The following is an 8,677-nucleotide window of genomic DNA, read 5'->3' as shown; positions in this document are numbered from 1 at the left end:
GGGCTGGGGATTCGAACCCGCCACCTTAGGTGTACGTGGCTGGTGCCTTAGCTGGTTGAGCTATAGGCGCTGAGCCAGAAGTTACCATCTTGAGCAAAGTGTGTGGTCATAGGTGCAGGGAGACAATCTTAGGCATTGTATTAATCTGTGTGGGCTGCCATCCACGCTGAAAAAACAGAAATTTATTTTTTTTGCTGTTCTAGGTGCTAGAAGGTTCTGGCCAGTTCAGTTTCTGTTGAGGGCTCTATTCTTGGCTTGTCAATGGCTGCCTTCTTGCTGTGTCTTCACATAGAGTTTCTTCAGAGGAATTAAGGGGTAGAAGAGGAAGGGAAGGGGAGGAAAGAGATATATACTAGCTCTCTGGTGCATCTTTGTATAATGATACTACCAGTCCCAGCAGAGCAGGGTCTCCCCTTTATGACCTCCTTTGGCCTCAATTATGTCCTTACCCCAACTATAGCCACACTAGACCGTAGAGCAATAGAGCAGCAGTTCTCAACCCGTGGGTCACAACCCGTTTGGACTGTATTAAAGATTCATGGCATTAGGAAGGTTGAGAACCACTGCCCTAGGGCTTTAATATGCAAATTTTGAGAGGAAACAACCATTCAGTTCATAATGGGCATCATCTCAGAATTTACCAAAGGAGGAATGTTAAGCCCCTTTCTGGAAAAGGTACCTTAAACTCATTCCTGTACTAATTCATTCAGTCAATCTTTGTGAGTCCCTAGGGGAAAAAAAAATGAAGATGACTGTCATTGCTTTCAAGGGATCTTTGAGGAGATGGAAAGAAAAGGAAGTGAAAGAGAAAAATATATTCCTACAAAACAAATGATGTAACAAAAATTTCAAGACAGCATGTAGCAATGAAGAATATTCTTGCTTACTGTGTGGAGATTTATCCAGCAGGAAGGTGAAGTTCGTCTATTCCTATGAAGAAATATTTACATAGGTAAGGGTTTATAAAATAGTTCAAAATTAATAATTTAAAGCATTAAGTACACAAGCTTGGATGCATCCGATAGATATAATGTGGAGAGATACATGTAAGTGACAAAGGAATATCTATGGTTAGAATTCTTATAGTCAAAGTCTATTTATGTCAAGTTCAAAAGCACAAATTTAAATTACAGTAGAACCTCCATAGCTGACACCTACCTACACAGACCACCTCCTTAAGCTGACCGGACATGCACCACATGTGCATATCAGCACAGTCGGCCCAGTTCCTTATGTTTACAGCTCTGTATGCTGACCAGTTTGTTATAGTCCCTCGGGTGGTCAAGTTACAGAGGTTCTACTGTATAATGTTTTGGGGGACACACACATACATATTAAAACTATAAGGAAAAACAGGAATTTTTTTTACTGTTAGAGATTGGATGATGATGACCTCTAGTGAGGGGATGGAGGTGTGTTTGTGAAGGGCGTGTGGGGATACTGGCTCTGTCCCAGAAGCCCGTTAGCTAATTGTTCTCCAGAGTGAACCTCTTTTGCGATTTGAATGTTAAGATAAGCATTAACTTTCTAATTATTATTCTGACAGTACATAGGTCTTACGTACTATTCTAGATTATGGTATTTCATATTAAAAAGAAAATGTATAAGAATTTCCTTTTTGGTTTTTGACCATTGTTGATATCTAAGGATATAACATGTGTCTCCAGGAATGGAACCGTGGTTTATAACATGGAGCCTGTATGACATGAAGGTCTACTCGTAATAACTGGACATTTCGACTGTAGCCTAGTAGTCACTGTCCTCATTCAGGCCCATGTGTTAATCGTGTTCATTTCTAGACAAGGGTCCGGCTGGATAGGAAGGTTTTCAGCATGGAGAAGAGATACACTAAGGAGAGACTGGTGGGCTTCACTAAAGACTAATTTAGGGTATTTTCTGTTTCTGGGCAGGAAACAGAAAACAACAGAGAACAACTAGCATCTGTTTCTGGGCAGGAAACAGAAAACAACAGAGAACAACTAGCTTCTTCACCAGGTCTGTGGCCCCTGCATCCCCGCATCAGTGGTACCTTGTGTTGTCCTCTATGGATGTTTATGATCAGAGCGGGAACACATCTGTGTTCAGTGGGTAGCTGGACCTTCTGTGGGGAAGAGGAACAGGGTTATGGAGTGTCTTAGGGAATGGAAATTAACAAACTCCAGAAACAGTCCTTTTAGAGAGCAGATTTTATTTATTTATTTATTTCTAGACAGAGTCTCTCTCTGTTGTCCTGGGTAGAGTGCTATGGCCTCATAGCTCATAGCAACCTCAAACTCCCGGGCTCAAGCAATCCTCCTGCCTCAGCCTCCTGAGTAGCTGGGACTATAGGTGCCTGCCATAACGCTTGGCTAGTCTTTTGCTATTTTTAGAGGACATGGGGTCTTGCTCTTGCTCAAGCTGGTCTCAAACTCCTGAGCTCAAGCAATCCCAGCACTCTGGGAGGCCAAGGCAGGAGGTATACTGAGCTACCGTGCCCAACCATGAGAACAGAGTTTTTAAAAAACTGTACAGGAAGGAAAATAATTATGCTAGGGCCACTATTTCTACTAGAGGTAGAAAAAGCTTTCTGGTTTGGATGGTCTTCTATTGACTAGAAGGTGAGGAAGGGAGAGGCCAAAGGCCAGGGAGGATGTGCTTCCTTCCTCTTTCTAATTGTTTAGGCAGTTGCTACACACACACACACACACACACACACACACACACGTCTATAGTAGCTATTTGCCAAGAGTAACCTCTCCATATATGCACACGGGGAAAAGCAACCTAACTGGATAAAATCCTCTCGACATTCACTCACGCACTGTATTGCATGCTAGGTGTTTATAGCAAGTCAGCTATGGAATCAGGCAGCTTATAAGTAGTTGAATGCCTTAGGGCGTTAGCAGTATATCCTTGGTCAAATTATTAACTTGGCTAAGAACTGGTTTGTTTTTTTTTAATCTCATCTCTGCCTTTCAGGATTATTTTAAGGATTGACAACCAGGCAAGTGGCTTAACTAGCTTTATACTACTTGCTCAATAAATGGCAACAACAGTAGGAATTGTTTTGGTTGTTCTCTTATTGGGAAGACATCTTAACTATTTAGACAAAGATATAAAATTCCATATTTAATCAAGACCTTGATGTCTGGAAAGTTGTTTCTACTGGTTTAGAGAGGACCATTGAAATACATAGATTAGTTATTTTGAAGTTTACCCAAGATTAAAACAGGCGGCATCCTCGTCGATTTATTTATTTTTTTGGCAAAGCTTTACTAGGTCTTTGCTTTGTGCCACCGTACTAAGTACTAGAGGTAAAATGGTGAACAAGATAGGTATGTTTCTATCTTTGTGGAGTTTATATCACAGGGAGTTTATTTTTTATTTTTTATTTTTTTTAGAGACAGAGTCTCATTCTGTTGCCCTCGGTGGAGTGCTGTGGTGTCACAGTTCACAGCAACCTCCAGCTCTTGGGCTTAGGCAATTCTCTTGCCTCAGCCTCCCAAGTAGCTGGGACTACAGGCACCTGCCACAATGCCTGGCTATATGTTTGTTGCAGTTTGGCTGGGGCCGGATTTGAACCTGCCATGCTTGGTATATGGGGCTGGCGTCCTACTCACTGAGCCACAGGTGCCACCCTCATAGGGAGTTTATATCAAGGGGATACCCCCCGTTTGTTTTTTTTTAACAGGTTATATATGAAGTATTCTTTGGGCTATGTTAGAATAGCAAGATCTTTGGAGAGGTCCATTTACAGACTTTATCCTCTCAACACATCTCTCAGCCTGAGTGTTTTTAGAAGCAAATACTTGCTTACATTTGGGGATCCCAAGTTCAGTACCAAATAGGCTACCATTGCAAATTCAGGCAAGGAAATCTCCTACAACCTCAGGAAACTGGGCATATCTGACATATTCTGGAAGGATTTGGAAACCACTTAATGTAGATAATCCTGTAAAATTCTACTCTACTGGGGTCTTTGTTTACTCAGTTTTTATAGAAGCATTTTTCTTCTATCTATAAAGCAAGAATCATAGTAGAAAATAGGAATAACTCCCTACACTGCTTACCCCTTGTCTACCCCCTTTCCTAAATAATTTTTGGTTTAAAAATTTTTTTTACATTTTACTCTGAAAAAGTTCAAACTACAGCATAGTCAAAAGAATTTTACAGTGAATAATTGTGTACCCCCCCCCTAAATTCTACCCGTAACATTGGGCTGTATTTTCTCTATCACTGATCTATTCACGTATTTATCCCTCTGTGCATCCATTAATCAATCCACCTTTTCTTTATCATATGGCAAAATAAATTGCAGACGTCAGTAGGCTTCCCTCTCAATTTCTCAGTTTTCCTAACATTAGGTAGAATTCAATATTTGTTGTCATTTTGTCCCTTGATATAAAATTTACAAATGAAAAAATGTATAAATCTCAAGTGCATATTTTCTGCTTTGACAATTCAGGCATATGTGTAACCCAAATCACTTTTAGGCGATAAGGGAGCCCAGCTAGTTGTTCTATGCCCTCCCTATCAATCTTTCCCAACTCCCTGCCCCACTAAAAGCAAATACAGTTCAGATTCTTTTTTCTACTTTAGTTTTTCAGTCCAAATCTTTTGTATAAATGGAATCATATACCCCCTTTTGTAGGAGGCATTTAAAATACCCAGTGTGATGATTTTAAGATTCATCTGTGTTGTGTGTATCAGAAGTTCATTCATTATGTATTCCATATTAGGAATGTTCTGGGGTTTATTTCTCTGTTTTCTTACTGATGAACATCTGGACTGCTTCTGGTTTTTGGCTATTAGAAATGAAGCCACTATGATATTCTTGTACAAGTCCTTTATGAATATGTTTTTATTTCTTTGGGGTAAATACTTTGGAGTGAAGTTGCTGAGTCAGATAGGCACATGTACAAGTTTCTAAGCTACTGCCAGAATGAATGTCCATTTTACACTCCCTCAGTAAATACATAAGAGTTGTGGTTGATCTATATTGGAGATTGATAAACTTTTTCTGTTAAAGGCAGAGAGTGGATATTTTGAGCTTTGTGAGCCAAATGATCTCTTTTGCAATTTTTCAAGTTTATTAATTTCTCTGAAGAACTAACTTTTGCTTTCTTGATTTTTTATTTTCAACTTCATTGATTTCTCTTCTAATTTTTATTATTTATTTTCTTATGCTTACTTTGGACTTCTTTCTTCTAATTTTTATTGTTTTTTTCTTATGCTTACTTTGGACTGTTCTTCTTTTCCTAGTTTCCTAAGGTAGAAACTTAGATTATTTGTTTTAAATCTTTCTTTTTTTCAAATATATGTATTCAATGCTGTAAATTTCTCTCCAAACACTGCTTTTGCTGCAGCCCACAACTGTTGTGTTTTTCATTTTTGTTTAGTGCAAAATATTTCAAAATTTCCTTTGACATTTCTTCTTTGACCTATCTGTTATTTAGAAGTGTGTTGTTTAATTTCCAAGTACCTGGAAATTTTCCAGTTATCTTTCTGTTAATGATTTCTAGTTTAATTCTGATATGACTTGAGAGCCAGACATTATATGACTGCTATTCTTTTAAATGTATAAAGTGTGTTTTGTGGCTCAGAATGTGGTCTACCCTGGTGACTGTTTCATATGATATAGAGAAGAATGTGTGTTTTGCTCTTATTGAAGGAAGTAGTTTATAGATGCTAATTACATACAGTTGATGAATAATGTCCCTAAGTTCAACTATGATTTTCTACCTGCTGGATCTGTCCATTTTTGAGAGAGGTGTGTTGAAGTCTCCAGCTGTGCTAGTGGATTCATCTGTTTCTCCTGCATTTCCATCAGTTTCAGCCTCATGCACTGTGGTGCGCCATGGTTAGACATACACATTGAGGACTGTTATGGCTTCTTGGAGAAGTGACCCCTTTTTCATGCAATGACATTCTTTATCCCAATAACTTTTCTTGCTTTGGAATCTGCTCTGTCTGAAAATATAGGCAGTCTCCAGGTTATGAATGACATAGGTTCTGTAAGTTTGTTAAGTTTGTAAATTGGAGCAGGTACATTTACCTATGACCTGTAATAGCCTCTGATTGTAAGTGTGAGTCATACATCAGTCAGACATTTGTCACTCAAGGACTATCTATAATAAAACTGCTGCTAGTTTTGATTAGTGTCAGCTTGAGATATCTTTCTCCATCAATTAACGTTTAATCTCTATGTGTCCTTATACTTAAAGTGGGTTTCTTATAGACAATATATTCTTGAGTCTTGCTTTTTGGCCCACTCCAATAGCCTTTATCTTTTATTTGGTGTATTTGGGGCTATTACAATCACTTAAATGACATTTCAAATAATTGTTGGTATAGCTGGATTAATGTCTCCCAATTTGCTACTGTTTTTTATTCATTTCCCAGTCTTGTTCTGCTTTTTGTAGTTTTCATTGAGCATTTTATGATTTCATTTTCTCTCCTTTCCCCTGACATATCAGTTACTCTCCTTTTTTTTAAGTGGTTGTTCTAGAGTTTGCAATATGCTTTTACATCTAAATGTCCTTTCACATAATACTATACTGCTTTACAGGTAGTGCAAGCACCTATAATAACAAAATCACCCTAATTCCTTCCTGCCATTTTTTGTATCATTGCTGTTGTTCATTTTATTTACATATAAGCCTATGTATATTTAAACCTATTGTTACTATTATTATTTTGAATCAACTTTTCTGTTAGAACAATCAAGAATAAGAAAAAATAAAAGTTTTTATTTTGCCTATAGTCCTTTCATCTTTGATGTTTTCTTTTTTAGCATTTTATCCTTCTTTAAAATTTTTCAGATTAATATAAGCATACAAATATTGTCTGTCTTTATGTATATTTGAGTTTCTAATGTACATAATTTTATTTTTCTTGAAAGAACTTATTTTAACATTTCTTAAAAAGCAAGTCTACTGGCAAAAATTCCCTCAATTTTTGTTTGAGAAAGTTTTTATTTCTCCTTGACTTTAAGTGATCAATTTAAAAGTACAAATTGTAAAAAGTATAAATTTAAATTCTATTGATTTTTTTCCCCTCTTAATGTTTTTTTTAAGTACAGCCATGTGTCACTTAGGGATAGGTCTACATTTTGAGATGTGCCTTGTGAGATGGTTTCATCGTTGTATAAACATCACAGGGTGTACCTAGACGGTGTAGCCCACCACACACCTAGGCCATATGGAATGGCTCATTGCTCCTAGGCTGCAAATATGTACATCAAACACGTTACTAAACTCAATACTGTAGGTAATTGTGCCACATGGTGTTTGTGTGTCAAGTACAGAGAAGGTGCTACATAGCACTATGCTGTCACTGGGCAATAGGAATTCCTCATCTCCATTGATCTTCTGGGATCACTGTGGTAAAATCAGTCTGGCACTGGCTGAAACATCACTATAGGCACATGACTGTATTTCATATCACTCTTTTCTTCCTTACATAGTTTTTGAGAAGAAATCAGGTGTCATTTTTATCTTTATTCCTCTATAGGTAAGGTGTTTATTTCCTCTTTTTTTAAAGGATTATTTTTCTTAGCTTTGATTTTCTGAGGTTTTAATGTTATATACTTCAAACAGACAACACATTTGTAATATCTGTTTTAAAGTATTGCTCTAATAATTAAAATAACTGTGTCATCTTTGGGTTTGCTTCTAATGACTGTTTTCTAATCCTAATGAGAAGTGCAATTTTTCCCATGCCATTTTTAAAACTGCCAATTCTCCCAGAGTGCAGCTTTTTACTGGTGTGAAGGAAAACTTCAACATGATCTGAAATGCCTGTGGAGCCTCTTTTCTGGCCTAGAATTTACCTAGGAGGTAGAAGAAGGCAGAATCTCACTGGATTGGGCCCAGAGATACTGGAAGTATCTGGTTGGTGCTAAAAATCTGGATAGTCCTAGCTTCTAGGTATAGGAGATTTTCTGGGTTCGGTTCTAAACCCTATTGTATTCTCACTTTATGTGCCTTACTGGGTGATCCCATCTATTCTCTTGGCTTTGATACAGGACAAGTGGCATCCCAGCCAACTTGTGGAGCTGGGGGGCATGGACCGGCTGCCTCCACCTTGGCAGGGTTGGTGCAGTGGCAGAAGCAGTGGAACCAGCAGGCTGGAGGGTGGGCAGGGGGTCCCCATTTCCTAGGCCTGGGAACCAAAGGGATTGTAGCCATTCATTTGTGACCCAGACATGCTCCAGACACATTGTCCCAGACATGACCCAGACATGTCCTAGACACCCTAAATGTAACTACCAAGCCCCATAAATGTAACTACCAAGGGCCAGACATGCCCCAGACCTGTCCCAGACACCCTAAATGTAACTACCAAGCCCTGCTAAATGTAACTACCAAGGGCCAGACATGCCCCAGACATGACCCAGACATGTCCCAGACATGATGTCCCAGACACGCTAAATGTAACTACCAAGGGCTAGACATGCCAGACATGACCCAGACATGACCCAGACCTGTCCCAGACACCCTAAATGTAACTACCAAGCCCGGCTAAATGTAACTACCAAGGGCCAGACATGCCCCAGACATGTCCCAGACACCCTAAATGTAACTACCAAGGGCCAGACATGCCCCAGACATGTCCCAGACACCCTAAATGTAACTACCAAGGGCTAGACATGCCAGACATGTCCCAGACACCCTAAATGTAACTACCAAGCCCTGCT

Source organism: Otolemur garnettii, unplaced genomic scaffold (genome assembly GCF_000181295.1).
Source record: "Otolemur garnettii isolate 467f Iridium unplaced genomic scaffold, OtoGar3 scaffold00083, whole genome shotgun sequence".
Classification (NCBI taxonomy): domain Eukaryota; kingdom Metazoa; phylum Chordata; class Mammalia; order Primates; family Galagidae; genus Otolemur; species Otolemur garnettii.
This window is presented reverse-complemented; position numbering follows the sequence as displayed.